Below are 21,123 nucleotides of genomic sequence, written 5' to 3'. Positions count from 1 at the left end.
ATGTCCCGCTGTCAAAGGGCAATGCTTGTCCGGAAGTCCTCACTTAATTATCTAATGAGTTGACATATGGATGAGAGAGGTGAGTCTGTCAAGCGCTTCATATGCTGGATCATTTCAAACGCGATTAAATTGTATCGCTCTGGGAGTTACTAGTGGAGGAATATATTTAAAGTATTGATAGATAAATTAGTTTATCTCTTTATATACACAACTGCGAAAAGTAAATTTTTCTACAGTAAGGTATATCCTAAATACATGCTGGAGACTTATCGACAACATATCACAAACAAGTTGGAAACAAGTCAGCACCGTAAGAGTTAAATGAACATTTATCAAATGCTGGATAATTGTTTGAAGTTAGAATTACCAATATTTTGTCAACTTGTATGCAACCTGTAAGGTATATCCTAAACACACGCTGGAAACTTATCGACAACATATCACAAACAGGTTGGAAACAAGTCAGCACCGTAAGAGTTAAATGAACATTTGTCAAATACTAGATAATTGTTTAAAGATAGAATTACCAACATTTCGTCAACTTGTATGCAACCTGTTTGTGATTTGTAGGCAACAAGTTGGCGACGTGTGTTGATGACATGTTTTACACTCTCAGACACCTTCTCTTGCTGTAGAGTGGACGCACCCTAAGACGCCCTCTCCCTATATCTGATATGCAGCTTCCATCAAAAGGAACCATTAAGAAAACCAGGAAAAAAATCCATATGTCAAGTAAAAAAAAATAAAAGAGCTGCCATCTCGAGGTAACGATAATGATCCATCTTTGATGTCTGTGTTTGATGTATGATTTATTTTAAAAAAATCAGAAATACGGAATGGAATATATATCATTTTACCTTTCATTCATTTACCAGGAGTCTAGGAAAAAAGTTTTATGAAGGAGGGCCACTCCAGTTCTCCCACGGATTCTCAAGACGGTCGAGGGTGCCTTTTGAGGGAACATGTTTCTCTGATTTTATCTGAGTTGGTAGGAATCTTTTAGTAAACTATTTCTCAGTCGTAATTTCTTCGTTCAATGTGTAATGAAATTAATATTCTCATTACATTACTGAAAGTACAGACATGTATGCTAAATAATTGCATGTAATGTGCGTGAGAATTTGTAGACATGTAAGTAGTAGGTGAAATTTGTAATAGCAATGTAGAAAACGGGTTCCTTAATAGATAAAAAATATACCACAATTAACTATCCCCCGCACACTTATATATATAATATATAAATATATAAATATATATATATATATATATATATATATATATATATATATATATATATATATATATATATATATATATATATTATATATATATATATATATATATATATATATGTGTGTGTGTGTGTGTGTGTGTGTGTGTGTGTGTGAAAAATATACATATAAAACAGCAAACCTGAAACAACGAAATACTTTTTGTGTCGTCTACATAGTAAGCTATGTAAAGCACATCGTTCTCTTTCATGAAAATTACGTATCTCATCAAACAGCAAAAGATATGGGACTGAGTATGAATGAATATATATACATGAAAATCAGCAAGCATTACCTCAAACAGTCATCGCGAAAAGACGCCCATGCGTTCTCGAAAACCAAGACAAATACGACCTACGTCCGAAACATTCTTACGAGCGATCTGGAAGCAATAAAGAGATAACGTAAAGAGATAGATAAGAGAGAGAGAGAGAAAATCTCCTTATGCCATCCAATTCAGGAGACGTGTATGAATAGTGGAATCATTTTGAATCAGGAAACGAGGAAATGAGAAAAGCCAGACGAGTGGAAACACAGAGTGACGTTCAAGCTCCAGGGGGAACAATGGCACAAGGGGACCACCACGGGCGGGGCCTTTTCCATTTCCAGTTGTTGGTCTGGTAGAATGAATTCTGGTCGGGACAAATATTTTGCAACACACTCTATGAAATATTGCGTCAAGGTTTGTAAAGAGAGAGAGAGAGAGAGAGAGAGAGAGAGAGAGAGAGAGAGAGAGAGAGTACAACAGACGAGCTCTGAGGATGTGTTCGCACTGCAGTAAAATATGCATAAACAGATGTAGCCAATCTACACACGTCGCCAACTTATCACACTCAATATCTCAGACAGGTTGAATACAGGTGAGCGACACTGGAAGAACCTCCCATAAATACATGTCGCCAACTTATCGCACACGATATCTCATACAGGTTGAATACAAGTGAGCGACACTGGAAGAACCTCCCATAAATACACGTCGCCAACTTATCGCACACAATATCTCAGACAGGTTGAATACAGGTGAGCGACACTGGAAGAACCTCCCATAAATACATGTCGCCAACTTATCGCACACGATATCTCAAACAGGTTGAATACAAGTGAGCGACACTGGAAGAACCTCCCATAAATACACGTCGCCAACTTATCGCACACAATATCTCAAACAGGTTGAATACAGGTGAGCGACACGGGAAGAACCTCCCATAAATACATGTCGCCAACTTATCGCACACAGTATCTCAGACAGGTTGAATACGAGTGAGTGACACTGGAAGAACCTCCCATAAATACACGTCGCCAACTTATCGCACGCAATATCTCAGACAGGTTGAATACAGGTGAGTGACACGGGAAGAACCTCCCATAAATACATGTCGCCAACTTATCGCACACAGTATCTCAGACAGGTTGAATACGAGTGAGTGACACTGGAAGAACCTCCCATAAATACACGTCGCCAACTTATCGCACACAATATCTCAGACAGGTTGAATACAAGTGAGTGACACTGGAAGAACCTCCCATAAATACACGTCGCCAACTTATCGCACACGATATCTAAGACAGGTTGAATACAAGTTAGCGGCACTGGGAGAACCTCCCATAAATACACGTCGCCAACTTATAACACACACATCACGAACAGGTTGAATACAAGTGAGTGACACTGTGGCAAGACCTGTTGTAAATACACGTTGCCAACTTATTGCACACATCACAAACAGGTTGAATATAAGTGAGTGAATCTGTGGCAAAACCTGTCGTAAGCACGTCGCCAACTTATCTCACACACATCACAAACAGGTGAGTGACACTATGCCAAAACTTGTCACAAATACATGTTACCAACTTATTGCACACATAACAAATATGTTGAATATAAGTGAGCAACACTGGCAAAAAATATCATAAACACGTGTCGCCAACTTATCACACACACACACTACATAACACTACAAACAGGTCGAATACATGTCAATGACTTATCAATAATCCTAAATGGTGCTTCACACAATTATCAAGCAATTGATCAAGGTTCGTTTTCCATTTATGATCGTTGACTTGTTCTTGGTATGTATGCGATGAGTTCTCGACATGTTTATGACATATGACTGTAGTATGGACGCCAACAGTACACATATTCTTAACTGTTTTTTAATTTCGCTTTCTTGTGTTTTATTATATATATTTTAAGATATTTCATTACTTTGGAACATTGTGTATACTTACGAGTACGATGATTTAAATGTTAAATTCACTTAGTCAGAAACGAAGACACCATTGCTATATGAGATAGTATTCAAAATTACATAAAAATTTCTAGGCCAGTATCCAGTTAAAACCTGAATTGTTTAAGAATGAAACATATTCTAGAAATTTCTACTTTTAATAATTCATATCTCATTACATTCAACTTTTCTGTTAACCAGGTACACCAAACTGAATAAAATCCCTGTACTTCAACAAAAAAAAAAAGAATTTTTTATTGAGTGACTTTCCTTTTTAGTTTTCTGTAAAAGAAAACCATTGAGATGGCTAGTTGTCTGTCCGTCCGCACTTTTTCTGTCCGCCCTTAGATCTTAAAAACTACTGAGGCTAGAGGGCTGCAAATAGGTATGTTGATCATCCACCCTCCAATCATCAAACATACCAAATTGCAGCCCTCTAGCCTTAGTAGTTTTCTTTATCTTATTTAAGGTTAAAGATTAAAGTTAGCCATGATCGTACGTCTGGCACCGCTATAGGTGCCAACAACACAGACCACCACAGGGCAGTGACTGAAAGCTCATTGGCCGCGACTGAGAGTTTCAGGGGCCGAGGCTGAGAGTTTCAGAGGCCGTGGCTCAGACTTTAATACAGCATTATACGATGTACAGAAAACTCTTCGGCGCAATTTTTAATCGTTTCTAGTGGTAATTAACAGAGGGAACGTGACCTCACTTGGTTGCCAAATTACTGGTGCAATCGTTACGAGGCATCATTCAAAGAACGAGTCGTTTTTTCATGGGAGGAAGTGAAAGTTTATGTTGCCCCATTCCAGCTCTCTCAAACCCTCGTATGAAGCCTTTCCTGCGTAGTTAGCATCATTTCTCCTGTGATGTTAGGAATACATGTAATAGGATAGATAGAATATATATACAATTTAGGCAGAAGGCTAAACACTGGGACCTATGAGGCCATTCACCGCTGAAAGGAAAATTGAGAGTACAAAGGCTTGAAAGGTGTAACAGGAGGAAAACCTCGCAGTTGCACTATGAAACAATTGTTAGAAGAGGGTGGAAAGTAAGATGGAAGAAAGAATATGAACGGAGGCACAGTAAAAGAAATGGCAGGGTTTGCAACTAGGGGCCGAGGGGATGCTGCAAAGAGCCTTAAGTAACCCCTATAATGTACCACGTGAGGTGCACTGACGTCATTACCCCCACCCCGCTACTGGGAATGTAATAGGAAAATAGGATTGAGAAATATATGATGACGTCAATGTTTCAGCTATTCTATTTCATCATTGTAAGTAAGCTGCTCAGTGAGGAGATGTTCGTGGAAAATTTCCAGTAATTGGAAAAAGAACACATACATAAAAAGAGCAATAATAATATACTGTGTGCATCAGTCTCTTATCTTTATCCTATCTTCACAGTACGATAATACTCTCCAACATTTATACTGACAATACTTACAAATTATCTTCGCTAGAGAGAGAGAGAGAGAGAGAGAGAGAGAGAGAGAGATATCTAAGATTTCTGTTTTCTAGTTTTGATAAAGAATAACCACTCTCCATAAACTTTCTTTACGTCCTTTGGATCTGGTATTAAATATTTGAAACCTCTAATTCATTGAAAGACATCGGCGGCTGCGGAAGCCTCGCTTGATTTTTTAATGAGATTCTATATAAATCTGTAGGTCAAAGGAAAGCTCTAAGAGATTGCATCTCTGTTGAGGTTCAAAGAAGGTAGATATTTCCTTATATATGCATATATATATATATATATATATATATATATATATATATATATATATATATATATATATATATATATATATATATATATATATACATATGATATACATATATATATCTCGTTAATTCTCCGCAAATAAAACTGTATTGGGTGCTGTTATTTAGTGTACTTGTTGGATAAATATCTGGTCCTAGCAGTTATCAATATCATAACCAAACTTCTTGTATATAGAATTCCCAAAATTCAACCAGCAAATAATTTGGCTTCAAACCGCACTCAATGTTCCTCCTTAATAACCGTAATGAAGCCATTATACGCACCTAAATCATTCTGAGACATTGGAACGAACAAAACGAAGACTCCAGAGAGGTCAATGCTCCATGTGTCTATCTCAAGAAAAATATTCAACTGAGTGGCTCTCTTCTACAACTCGCCTCTACTGTACAGTCTCCAGAAACACTGGAGACGGAGCGGAGAGTGGTCTCGAGAAAGCCTGGAGTGGATTCAGACAGAAAAGAAAGGTGAATATCTACTCGAGGTCGCCTAAGTAGGCAATTTGAGGAATAACTGTCACAACATAGGTGCGAGGGAGGCAAATGGTTACACAGCCCCACACACACACACACACACACACACACATACACACACACACACTGAGAAGGAAAACTCAAGTAATTTAGGTAGATTTTTTTTTATTACCCAGTAAGTTTTGTTTCTGATGATATCTTGCTTTCTGTGGAAAAAGAAGACAAAGGGTCGCAGGTTAATATTCTGGTGTGGAATATCTTAAAATCAATACTTTCATTAAAATGTAAATTTCATAGATTTATTAATTGATATATATATATATATATATATATATATATATATATATATATATATATATATATATATATATATATATATATACATATATATATATATATATATATATATATATATATATATATATACATATACATATTATATATATGTGTGTACGTACATGCATTCATACATACTACTTCATATCCCCGAATCGAACGTAATTTCAAAAAGAATCAATACAAACTTTTCATCACATAATCCCACAATGGATTTTACCCTCTCAGCTCTTTAATTTTTCCACAAAACTTGGTAGAATATTGGATTCTAATTAGACCGGAAGAGGCATTTGATGGCCAAGGCTGCTTTGGACATTAAAACCTTATCCTATTCCTATTGAAATGTTCGTTAATTAATAATAGTCTTTTTTAAACGACTTGAGTTTGAGATACAGAATAAAGGGAGAGAGAGATAGATAGGCTGCGTTGCTAAATGTCTCTGAACCCACCCTTCGTTATTGGATATATTATAAAGCACCTTTTGCTGAACGAATTATTTTTCACTGAAACCTTCCTTTAAATCCACTACTCAGTATTTTGATTGGTAAGTACCAAAGTTTATAATTAAAGATAAACACGATTAAAATAGAAGTAATTTTAAAATAAAAATAAAGCTTTACTTATAGTATTCAATGCCAAAAGACTTTGTCTATAAAACGAAGAGCTTTAAAACTTTACCAATAGAGTTAAGGACAAAAGAAAATTATGTATTAAAATGAGAATTAATGGTTTTATGTCAGTATAAAGAATTACATGTAGAATCTTCTGATACTAATCCTATGTATAGAATGATAGACGATGTATTCCAATACTTTCCATAGTTATTTTCTAAAGAAACCTTTATGTCCATACAAAGATCAATTTGTAAATCATTCCAATCTTTTCATAAATCCCTGAAATTCAAGGCCTATTTTATGACACGAGAAAACAGACGATATATTCTCATCATTTCCATGGCTCTTTTCTAAAGATGCTCCACTAATTTTCGACCAGCACATTTCAGAGTACTTTCAATCCACTCCCAAATCACTCCACACTATTTTCAAAACTCCCCAGACACGAATTTCCCTCAAGCGGAAGGGAAACCCCAGTCTAATCTGCGAACCCGTATTTAGATAGCGGCAAAGTGGCTGACACTTTCTCTCCTGCAAATAATTTCTCCCCAGTCAGACCGAAGACCAAGCGAAACGACTTCCCATTTCCACTGCAGTACAGCAGGAAGCATTCATATCTGCCTGGTAACCTACTCGCTGGTGCGAGTAAATCGGCGAGACTGGCATCAGCATATATTCGCAAACTCTTGCTGTTGTTCGTGTGTTCTCTGCGGGGAATCAGTGCATTGTTTTCGAGATTTTTTATATAAAAGAGCATAAAGCATAAATAAAACAATAAATATCGGCCAATTTTAGTTAGGTTCTTAATTGTCACTGATATTCAGATTTTTAGTTTTCTGAAAAAAAACTATTGTGCCGACTTTGTCTGTCAGTCCGCACTTCTTTCTGTCCGCCCTCAAATCTTAAAAACCACTGACGCTAGAGGGCTACAAACTGTTATGTTGATCATCCACCATCCTATCATCAAACATACCAAATTGCAGCCCTCTAGCCTCGGTAGATTTTATTTTATTTAAGGTTAAATTTAGCCATAATCGTGCTTCTGCCAACGATATAGGATAGGCCACCACCGGCCCGTGGTTAAAGATTCATGGGCTGCGGCTCATGCAGCATTATACCGAGACCACCGAAAGATAGATCTATTTTCGGTGGCCTTGATATACGCTGTACAGAAAACCAGGTTACGCCGAAAAAACTTCGGGTCACTTTTTGCTTGTTTGTTTTCATTACTCTTTCTGCCTGCGTTCAAAATTGCAGTGTAGTTCCATTGTAGGTCTAGTGAAGCCTTGATGGTGGCCAGGAGTTAATGGCCCTAGCAGCTTTGGCAAACGAGGATGAACTGAACAACGTAGCAACAGTTTTCATCTTTTCCTACACCATTTTAGCCTCGAAGATAAAAAAAAAAATTACTGGGGCGATTAGACGAAACATTTGCTTCATTAGTTAACAAATATGAATTGTTTATGAGAAAGAGTATGCCAGAATAAATGTTTGTATATATTAATTACTGTGATCTATACAGCCTTGCTTTACCTAAGACCCATGTAATCCCATCAATTAAGGCTGAAAGTTAATAGACTGAAAAGAGAGGTAATTAACTTAATCATTATTATTATCACCAGTTGGAACTAGGTTACTGAATATTTTGCAGATTCTGGAAAAAATGAATTAAATAACCCAATTGACAACAACCCCTAAAGTTTAAACAGTTAAACAAAGTTATGAATTGTTTAAAGGATAAAATTTTAGCAGGAGCACAATAACAGCTGCCCCAAGTGTTATCCTTGGATATAACGACACAATAATTTTTGCCCTTCGAGGTCATAATGCAATAGCTGGTCGCTAGTGATGCAAGAAGACTCCTTGTACTTTACGGCTATTCCTCCTCCAAACAAAAGTATGACCAGAGTTTTAAGGTAAAGTGACTGTTGAATTATCCCTCACTAATTCTTGTTAATTACAATGCAATTTTGGCAAAATGTATCTTAAATCCCCAATATTTTTTAATGTCTGGAGGATACTTGTTTGCAACTGACAACAAAACAGCAACTAATTGTACTACAAATAAATGACTTCAAATAAAGGGGATTCTTCTTTCTTCCAGAATTCTTTTCTCATGACAGAAAAGAGCAAAATCAAACCAGAAAACGCGTGGCCCGGGAAGAACGGCGAATTCATTGTAAGGATGTCCTGTCAGACTGACCTTTACGCCATTACTTGTTTATTATAAACGTCCGGGGTCTGTTGACGCAATTGTTTCTGTTCCACTAATCGATTATAAAGACAAAAGAATAATCAGGAGCACTAACGCTTGTCTGTCTTTCGACCGTCTATATCTATGCTGCCCTGGGTCGAATATGCTAGGTGGTTTGCTGGTTGTAAACAACCACCCTTTCGTAGCCTGCGGCAGTCTGAAAATGACAAAAACTCGCCAATACAATAGTTCAGAGAAAAGTGAGGTTAATTTATACGTTTTGACTAAAGGTGGCCCTGATAAAAACCATCCCTGTTGGATCCCCCCTAAGCCAAATTTATATGCTGCTAAGACTGTTGCTTTTAACACAGACAAAGCAGGCACAATAGTTTTTCTTTTACAGAGAAAAATGCTTTTCCTTGGTGCTGTCTTGTCTTTGTTCCATCTCTTTTTCACACAAACTGGTTTGGTTATATTTTTCAAACTATCACAAAAAATCAAAACAAGATAGTTCAACAGCGTAATATTTACAAGAATTTGTATATATATACCTAAATATATATATATATATATATATATATATATATATATATATATATATATATATATATATATATATATATATATATATATATATATATATATATACATATTCATTTATTCATAAAATCCTTATGGTGAAAATTACCAATTACATGAGTCCAGTATCTGGTGTCAAGAAATCTTCATGGCAACGAGAAAAGTTTGCTGAGTCGTATATCCAGAGAGAGAGAGAGAGAGGAAGGGTAGGGTAGCCTGCGTTAGGAGAAATGAAATTTGTCAGGGTGAGTGCAAACGTTTATAAGTGTATATGTACCAACGAGTTTAGTCTTAAAGGTAAATGAACATGTTTCTGATGGTAAATGTTAGTAACAGATTGAAGGACGTTGATTATTATTATTATTATTATTATTATTATTATTATTATTATTAGATTGGAAAAATATGTGAATTAATTTTAGGATTTTGTACTGACCACAGTGATTTTAAAGAATAAGAACAAAACAAATCAGAACAAAAATAGTAGCGTTTAAAACCCATTCCTGACCAAATCTTATGAAATGGGTATACCAACTTTAATATTGGACCGATTCGACGTCAATGTATACCCGAGTCGTATTCGATATTCCATCTGACACTGGGTGGCAATTGTCGTATCCGGTTCAAGAGAGAGAGAGAGAGAGAGAGAGAGAGAGAGAGAGAGAGAGAGAGAGAGAGAGACGTGTAACTTTCATCCTTTAACGTACATTCACATTTTTCATGTTAATTATTGGGCCAGGCATTCTGGCAAAATTATCGTAAAACTCCACAAAGCCAGTTTTTTTTTGTTTATTTTTTGCACGGTCCTGTTTAACTGACAAAGAAACAGACAAGTAAAGAAATGGGTGAATAAATGAACAAACAAATAAAACCTTCTTCTTTTCCTTGTTTATAACAATAATATTTGAAGACACGAGGCCTCACTCACCCATGGCCTGTTGGCATTTTGGAGCCCCTCACATAACACTGGCCAGTGGGATAGGAGACCCATTTACCTTTTAATTTACTTTTCCTCCCTCCAGGTTCTTCAAACCCATTCTTACTCTCGGGATATATCATACTTATATATACCACAGGCAGCTCCTGGAGTAGGTCATCCATAAAATACACGACTTGTGACTTTGATTGCACGACTACTATAAATACATGACACGTGGACTAAAAAAAAAATCAGATTGCACAGTTTGCAGTTACTAATTCCTTTGCTTTAGTTGCTCATTCTGGTCATATTATTATTATTATTATTATTATTATTATTATTATTATTATTATTATTATTATTATTATTATTATTATTATTATTCAGAAGATGAAACCCATTCATGTGGAACAAGCCCACTAAAGGGGTCATTGACTTGAAATTCAAGCTTCCAAAGAATATTAAGGTGTTCATTAGGAAGAGGCAAGAGCAAGTAAAGAGAAATACATAAAGAAGAGATCCCACGTATTAAAAAAAGAAAAAATATATTAATGAATAGATAAATTGTTAAAAATGTATTAAAATGCAAGGAGAATAGTATTATGGTAGTAATGCATTGCATCTTCGCAATAAATAATAATAATAATAATAATAATAATAATAATAATAATAATAATAATAATAATAATAATAATAATAATAATAATTTCTTATGGTAATTTTATATTCCATGAACTCTGGTCTACTTCAAAATATATGATATTTTAAGTTTCCTTGTTTAAAATTTTCTATAAATGAAAAATTATTAACAAAATATTTTACAAACTGAAACATACAAAATTAACAAACTTCAAATAACAAGGAACTTCTATAATAATATAAAGGTCTACTCGTTGAAGATCTTGCGTAAATCACTCAATTCAATCTGACAAGAATCGACTCTAGATAAAAGATCCAAGGTTCAAGAGTTCTAGGGTCTCTGATGCAAGAATGAAGACGAATGACCAAGGTCTATAAATTGTTATGTTGTTTATAGTGATCAGAGAAATGCCGGGGACTCTCCATGTTAAGAAAAAAAAAAAAAAAAAAAACAAGGACAACCAAATAAACAAAGAAACAACGTTTTTAGTCCATTAAATCCAAGAGATAGCACAGCATTCCTCGACAAAACAACAATCCATGGAGGAAAATATAAAAAGAGCATTCCTCAACAATAATTTTCTGTAATTTTCAGTTGGTCTACCTGAAAATATTGATATTAAAAACTTTCTATAAATGTGAAAGAATTTGTATTCTGAAACAAATAAATAGGTCATATAGACTAGAGAAAAACTGCCGTAATGTCTATGGAAATAAGATTTATAGAAAGTCTGAATAAAACTACGATTTTACTGTTAGAAATTCAAATGTTATTTGGATCTAATTCCTCTAAGTTCAGAGAATTTATCTAGGCATAATATTCACAAATTACCTTTAAATATTTCATAAAAATATTTCTAAAGAAGCCACACAATTCTTGCTTAATACTTTTCCAAATTACATCAGGAACAAAAATATTATCTGGGATTATTTCCTCTAAAATGACTCAATTTAGGTAGATATATTACTCATACAATACCTTTGAATATTTCCTAAAGCTACCTAATTCTTGCTTAACACTTTTCCAGTGCATAAAAATGATTCCCCAAGAATTAAAGGAAGCGTTTCTCTGATCTAGGACCTCCCCCACCCACCTGCGTCCCGGACAAACCGAAGGTGACTGGCTCCTTCGCACCTCCGAAGAATTTCTCCCCGTCAATCCAAGTGTCAGATGAAATGACTTTTCATCTCACTGAAGTAGGCTGTAAGGCTTCATATCTTCTTTGCAATCTACTCGTTCCCGCAGGCAAGTGGCTACAGCTGACGTGAGCATATATTTCCCAACATCTTGGGTCTTGAACACAGATATGCAAAAGGGTTATTCGTATGCAAAGAAGTATGCATTATTTCTTTGCTTAGGAAGAGATCTTTTGCTCTTACCAGGAATTCTAGTTTCTGATGCTTGTTGTAAATGATTACCTGATATATTAAAATACGTTTGAAATCAAAAGACATCCAAATGATTATTTTAGGAATTGTTGAAATATGAACTACAGAGTTGAGAGTGGGCACACATTTTACATTTTCCGTTCTTTAAAATTCGAATAAGTTCCAACTCGGTGGATCGGTGGAGGCTTGGAGAGAGAGAGAGAGAGAGAGAGAGAGAGAGAGAATAATACGTTTAAGTAAATATATTCTGCTATGGAACACTCAGGGCAAGCGGAAGTTTCCAAATGCGAGTTCAGGTGAATTCAAAATATTTTATAAACAACTACTGTATATCTATTTCTTCCTTTTACCTCCGAGCTGCAGCAGCAGATTAGTCTGAACTCATATCTACCATTCATAATCTAGAAGTGATATTCAGTTATAGCTGCTGAAGAAATATTATCCTTAATTTTTATTGATATTTTATCCAGTTAATATTTTCAGGCAATGTTTACTAATGGCAAAACTTACTATTATGCACACCGATACCGTTTTTCTTCCATACCTTAATATATCATTGAGATATCACCAAGACGTACATAAACAAGATTCCTGAAAGGTCATAGACCATATGACTAAGAAAATGAAAATAAAGTAAAAGCAAAATAAAATCTGCCATCGAGTGAATCTCTTTCACAGTATGCAGAAACTGGAGACGGAAAGAGGTGACTTTTTCTTTTAGAAACCTGGAGTGGCTGCAGTTTGAGAGAGGAAAAAGCTAAACATGATTTTTTAAAAGAAAGTTCGACTTGCTATGACACAAATGCAAGCGCACGTGTGGGCGCACTCAGCTACCCACGTACGCACACACCACACATACGCATATGTTAATCCCAACAGGAACTGGCAACACAAGAAAGGAATACATACCAATACATTAAAGGAAGGTGGCTGCTAGGTTCTTTAATTTCCAACTCATCACATACATATCTTGTTAGAAGATACTATATTATCGTAGAAAAACGTACAAATAGTATTAGGAAAGGGGTCATAGACCCCTCTCATTCGTGTAAAGCCTTGTATTTATTGTAGAATTTCACCAACCGCAAGCAGACAGATCTTTCATGTTGTCCGAAGATGTGTTCTGAAGCAGAGTTCCAGTCGACGGGAGAAGCCTATAAAATTCCTTCAATATCGTTATACTAACAGAACAGAGTTCCATGAAACTGAAAATCCAATATAATGAAAACCAACACACACAAGACATTTGCTTATGATGTTCACTTATCAGTATGAAAGAGAAAAGTATTATTTATTCTCGAACTGGAGATCTGGAGCCTACCTCAGCATCACTTATCACCAAGACTTGAGAGAATATTGTGTTCTAAACAGACCTGACAATCCGTCAGTCTCTCTAGAAACTTTTGGGCATTAAAACTTCATCCTATTATTATTATTAGTTTCGTAATTAGGTAGGAGAAACTCTCCAAAGTTTTGAGAGACTCAAAGTTTGAGAAACAGAATAAAAAAGGGAAATTTGAGATGAAGGTTTGTAGGTAATTGATTCCTTCCTTTCACTTTTGAGTGGGATAAATTAAAAGTTTAGGAACTTAGAAGATGCAAATGTCAAATAATAGATTTTAATGATTCATTCTTTATTAATGTAGATCATAAGAATTTAACACAATTCATTTTATCGTTTGAATAAAATGACTGAATGAGTTATAGAAAAGTCACTCTTGTGTTGATATTCTTTAAATATAACTATTTGATAAATTTTGATTTAACAATTGATGTTATATATATATATATATATATATATATATATATATATATATATATATATATATATATATATATATATATATATATATATATATATATATATATATATATATTATGTATAAGATATATATATATCATGCCTTTATTTTTGATGCCTGCAGGAAAACACCTGACACTATAACATACAATTCTCCTGAGGGCGAAATGTATATTGAAGCCATATCCATCTTTTCATCATCACATCATATACATGCGCCTTTTTTCTACTTTGTAAAATTTGTCTTCACAAAAGTGCTGCTTTCTAGTTCGTTGGCACTAAGCCCTTAATCCCAACCGACGAATTTGGCCACTTTCAGCTGGGTGGACCATGAAGCTGCTGGTGGATGGGAACGAAACCAGAGGTTCTACAAGGCATTGAATGAAATCTCTATTAGTCGCATACTCTATATGATATACAGTACACACACACACACACACACACACACACACACACACACACACACACACACACACACACACACACACATATATATATATATATATATATATATATATATATATATATATATATATATATATTATATATATATATATATATATATTATATATATATATTCTAATATATATTCCTTTGGAGAAAATTGGACTTAATACCATTATATATATATATATTTTAACGTTTATTAACATATCGTCACAGGAAAATGACAATACAAAGCTACGTTTATTAACATATCGTCAGGCCACGAATGAGACAAATATAAAGAAGGTTACAAAGTAGACAAAAAGAATAAGAATACCAGATGGTCAGTTGTCAAAGGGTAATAAATAGAAAGTTAATCCAGTATAATCCGGGATCGAGCTGTCACACACCAAACACCAAGAAATGCTAAAGTTTAGGCTTACAAAATTCAAAAACTTGTATAACCTTGAATACCAGATGGTTAATTGCCAGGGGGTAAAAAACAAAGGGTTAATCCATGGCAAATCCGGGATCACGCTGTTACAAATTAATCCATATATATACTTAACCATAAGACAACCGGAATCTTACCCATTCACATTGCAGAAACATGTATAAAAATGAATTTTGCATATATTTATCAACAATTTTTTTAATTATGAAGGCATCAAGTTTAAACAAACCAAGACTTAAATTTAGAACACTTTCATTATATGACTTAATAAAACAAGATTCGATGATATTCCATTTAACTGTGTATATATACGGGACTAGGTAAGTCATGCTTTACTCCAGTTAATAGGTTGATCTAAATCTCTCATATGTATGAATAATGCATTCGATATTAAGCCAGTTCTCGCAGATTATTGGTGTTGTTTAATTCTGTGAGAACTGGCCAAATATCGAATGTATTATTCGTACATATGAGAGATTTAGATCATCCTATTAACTGAAGTAAAGCAAGACCTTTAGTCCCGTGCAATGACACAGTTAAAAGGAAATATCATCGAGTCTTGTTTTAAGTCATATAATGAAAGTGTTCTAAATTTAAGTCTTGGTTTGTTTAAACTTGATTCATAATGAAAAAAGTTGTTGATAAATATATGCAAAATTAATATTCATTTTTATATATGTTTCTGCAATGTGAATGTTACGGATTAGTTTGTGACCGCGTGATCCCGGATTTGCCGTGGATTAACCGTTTGTTTTTTTAACTCCTGGCAATTAACCATCTGGTATTCAAGGTTATACAAGGTTTTGGATTTTGTAAGCCTAAACTTTAGTATTTCTTTTTGTTTGATCTTGGGTTCAGTTTGTGACAGCTCGATCCCGGATTATCCTGGATTATCTTTCTGTTTATTACCCTTTGACAATTGACCATCTGGTACTCTTGTTCTTTTTGTTTACTTTGTAACCTTCTTTATATCTGTGTCTCATTCGTCCCCCGACGATGCGTTAATAAACGTGAAAGCGCTTGGTACTGAACTTCTGCCTTCCATTTTCCTGTGGGATTCGCTATACACTGAAGTCACGTCAGCTACTGTGATTATATATATATATATATATATATATATATATATATATATATATATATATATATATATATATATATATATATATATATATATATATATATATATATATATATATATATATATATATATATATATATATATATATATATATATATATTTATATATATATATATATATATATATATGGTACATATATATGTTTATATTGCATATATATATATACATAAATAGATATATATATATATATCCTATTAATATATATATTCCCCTGACCCCATCCCAGGAAAATTTTTTTTTAATTCTCATTTATCGCCCGTTCGAGCTCTCATTAATGAAATATAAAATGAATATACCAATTCCTCTCCCTCCCTTTCTTCCAGGTAATTTTGTTTAATAGCCATTTATCGTCCACACTCACACACAAAATGAACGACTAGAGAGAGAGAGAGAGAGAGAGAGAGAGAGAGAGAGAGAGAGAGAGAGAGAGAGAGAGAGAGAGAAGACGCAACCTCTTTCCTACTTCCGCCTCTTTGATGTCCAGGAAGACAATTGAGAGATTTTTAAAATATTTTTTCTTTTATTTCTTTCAACGAGTAGGCTAATAATGGCAAACTCTCTGCAAACTGGTTGGTCGAAGTTGTTTTTTTTTTTGATGTTTTCAGAGCCTGCTTTTGGTTGATTATGATATTTACGTCCTGCAGACCAATCGTCCGAACCCATGAGGATTATACAACGCCGTGCCTGCTTTTATTTCAGATTTCCCTTGACAGGAGGCTGCTTTTATTCATGTCAAAGACACACACACACATGTGACAGGAGGCATATATATATATATATATATATATATATATATATATATATATATATATATATATATATATATATATATATATATATATATATATATATATATATATATATATATATATATATATATATATATATATATATATATATATATATATATATATATATATATATATATATATATATATTCCCATATTCTATATATATATATTCCATATATATATATATATATATATTATATATATATATATATATATATATATATATATATATATATATATATATATATATATATATATATATATATATATAAAACCTTATAGCAAGCTATGATTTGCCATCGTCCAGTGTGGACTAACCTATATCCCAGTGACCCCTATATAAAGGTTACTTATGATCGGAACTCGCCGTATTAGCTTTCGTTTATTACTGTAAATATTAATGGTATATATGACTAAACTACGTGATGGACGATTTTTTTTCTCAAATTAAAGACTTATGTAATGCTTTATATGATTATATATTTAATCAAATTTCTATTGAAAACCTCTTTATTAACTTTATATTCTCATTTTTTTTATTTATTTATTTGTATTTCTTATTTTTTATTAAATTTCTATATAAAAAAAATAATGCATAATTCTATAAAAAGCTTACATTCACCATGTGTATTATTATTATTATTATTATTATTATTATTATTATTATTATTATTATTATTATTATTATATTACGTGAAAATAATATAGCAAACCTCCACATAAATCATTTTTAAACTTGGTAAGGAATCCCTCATTTGATGCATAGTACAATTAAGTTGAGAATCAAAATGAATTACTCAGGAATTTTTCAAAGCATATTAATGTAACCTCCGTTTGAATGATTGAAATGAGAAGTTTTACGTAATTCATAAACAGTACAGGTATTATTTAGCTATTTATGGTATTTCATTAGGCTTTTATCGGTAGTTCTTAATTTATAATTATTCCTTTATACTGAGGGCAAAACTACTTTTGTTCATTAAACCCTCAACCGCTAGTTCAGTAATTGGTGTGAGGGCATCGTTCCCTACTTTAGCAAGGGTACCAACATCTCCTGATTGTCGCCGGGGAACACGTGAAAATGCCCCTATGCGTCACTCAGAACTGGTGGAATCCAATTATTTATTCAGAAAAGGCAACTGCTAACGCCATCTATCGACGCCCTGAAGCAAAAATTGAAAACTGGCTCTTAACATAAGAATCTGTCGTGCTTTTCCATCGCAATGAGCGACAAAATTTGCATAAACGTTTATAAAATGGCTCATTGAAAATTAATTACGTACCTCAAATGTTATGATTATTTAAGACGTATTCGAAGCGAAATTAAACAGTTCATAAGATAATTAGCGACGCAGGCTCTGGTATTACCTCAAGTCACCTTGGCGGTAGGTGAGCGAACAACCAGGATAACCAACCATATTGTCACATTTCGCAATTCATTGTAGATAAATATTCATCTGCTTCGTAGAAACACGCGATAGACAGGGAAGCCCTACTTATAAACTTAGTTTTAAATCTTAATGAAGACGACGTGGGGTGACCCTAATTAATCAGTCTCCCTGTTACGAAATTTATTTAGGTTTGTATTTCTGGTAGGAGTGGCCACCGAGAGAGCAATGTCGCCGAAGCGGAACTTGAATAATTGTCAACAAACATTGTATCAAAAGATTTTCTTCGGTGCAGAGAAATGGGATTTAGTTTTGATGAGAACTTTGAGTTATTATTTGAGTACAAAATTTGATATTTCAATCTAATGTTAGATATCTGTAGTCCTGCTTCACGGTATTTCAGTGTCATCTTCAAGGTATGAAGGTTGGCTATCCTGATTAACAAACGCCCACCGGGAATAATGACACGCCCACTGCGTTAAGAATTTCTGGTTATTTTAGCAAATTTGAAAGATGTGATTATCACAATAAATATATTTTTATTTAATGGTCTGTTTTTTCTTAGAATTATCTCCAAAATTGTTAAATTTTGCACAAGTCGATGGCCATTAGACATTCATGAATGCCAACTTTTAAAAATTGCAAATCAAATCAATTTCAGTCAGTATTTAGTATGATTTGTTCTTTGAAAACGCAGGAGAAGTTTTACAATTTATATAATTTGTCTTTTTATTCTGGCAGAGAATAGCCACTTATTTGTCTGTAATAGAATATTATAACAACTCCTTTTATGTTGGCGAGTCTGCATCTTCTTCAGACAAGGCAAACGAAAGACCGGTAATTCAGTGTTGCCAGAAAGAAGATCGGAAATTTGTTTGAAATCTTTTAATTTTGTTCGAATTTCTTTCTCGATGGGATCAAATTTATGCGATTTACGATATCCGTTTTATTACATTTATCATAAAATTGGCAAAAATATTACTAGACGTCTCGGTAAATAACAAATAACTTTGGATTTTACCGACCAACACGCAGAGTAAGATTCTCAGAGTTGCCGATAGTTGTCGTTAGTAGTCGGGAAATATTACTTGATTTTCGAATTAATAAACTGTTAGTTAGTGTTATCATGAGAGATTTCGAATTTTTTGTTATTTACAAATGTCCCTGTAGCTATTACTAATAATGTCAATGAACTGGCAAAGATTTTCCTTGAAAAATACAATAGACGTAAGTTCTTCAATATCATTTTTCCTAAGAGTGATGACTGCTTATCAATGCACCTGACGTACTGAGACTTTGAGTATCATACAGCCGTTAGCATATTATAAGCCTCTAAGACGGAGCCACATTATTCCAGCTCATATCTGGATAAGGATGTCCCTATGAGTGGTATAATAATCTCGATGGGCCGGAGTTCAATTCCACCGACCGGCTGATGAAGAGTTAGAGGAATTTTTTTCTGATGATAGAAATTCATTTCTCGCTATAATGTGGTTCGGATTCCACAATAAGCTGTAGGTCCCGTTGCTAAGTAACCAATTGGTTCTTAGCCACGTAAAATAAGTCTAATCCTTCGGGCCAGCCCTAGGAGAGCTGTTAATCAGCCCAGTGGTCTGGTAAAACTAAGGTATGCCTTTTTTTTTTTTTTTACATCATTTAATTTAATCTGAACTTTTGGACACATTTTTTTCTTCCTAAGGAATGCTGTGGCGTATACTTGGTAGTTAGGATATTGTGGTGAGTCAAAGACAGGCTGGAGACGGCCATGGGGCCATTAACAGCATCCCAAAATACGAGTTTGGAACCACAAGTCTAAAACTATCTACTGGACATTACAAATTTCTACTTATAATTATGTACATAAATGTATGAATCATCAAAATACAGTATGTTATAGTAAAATTTTCTTACAATTTCAACAGATAACGGTAAAATCACATTTCCAGTTTTACTGGTAACGCTGAACACTTTGCCTAACATTTATAAAAAGGAAACATCGTCGATGATATGAGGAGATTCTGACAGATTCAGGCCCATAGGAGAGAATCCTGCGTTAAGGTAGCCAATGGTAAAAGGAATATCAGGAAATAGGTATCCCTCACGTCTTTTCAAGAGAGTTTTACCTTCTGGCTGTTTTCCTCTCTCTCTCTCTCTCTCTCTCTCTCTCTCTCTCTCTCTCTCTCTCTCTCTCTCTCTCTCTCTCGTTATACCATTTTTCCTCTCACCTTCATCCATCATTCGGATACCCATCTCTCTCTCTCTCTGTGTCTCTCTCTGTCTCAGACCACCGACTCCATACGAACTATTTATATTACCATTCCTTTCATCTTTTAATAGAAACACCCACCAAGTTTTAATTTGACGATATTCATCTGAGATGTGCTACTGATGAAGCTCAATAATCTCTCTCTCTCTCTCTCTCTCTCTCTCTCTCTCTCTCTCTCTCTCTCTTCTCTCTCTCTCTTCATTTTCCTCATCTTTATGTCACGTTCTGAAAAAAAAATCTTTGTCCAATTTCTCATTTCACCCACGGACGACATTTCTCCTTACAGTGGAATTGTTCAATAAGAGACCTGAGTGTGCCAGAAGAACTGAATAAAATTAAAGAATACCTCACTGATGGTTTCAGCTACCTTGTGTTGAGTGGGTAATATCTTGTGTCTGTTGGGATTTGGTGAAATCTCTGTATTAGGTA

Source organism: Macrobrachium rosenbergii, chromosome 31 (assembly GCF_040412425.1).
Source record: "Macrobrachium rosenbergii isolate ZJJX-2024 chromosome 31, ASM4041242v1, whole genome shotgun sequence".
NCBI classification, from domain to species: domain Eukaryota; kingdom Metazoa; phylum Arthropoda; class Malacostraca; order Decapoda; family Palaemonidae; genus Macrobrachium; species Macrobrachium rosenbergii.
This window is presented reverse-complemented; position numbering follows the sequence as displayed.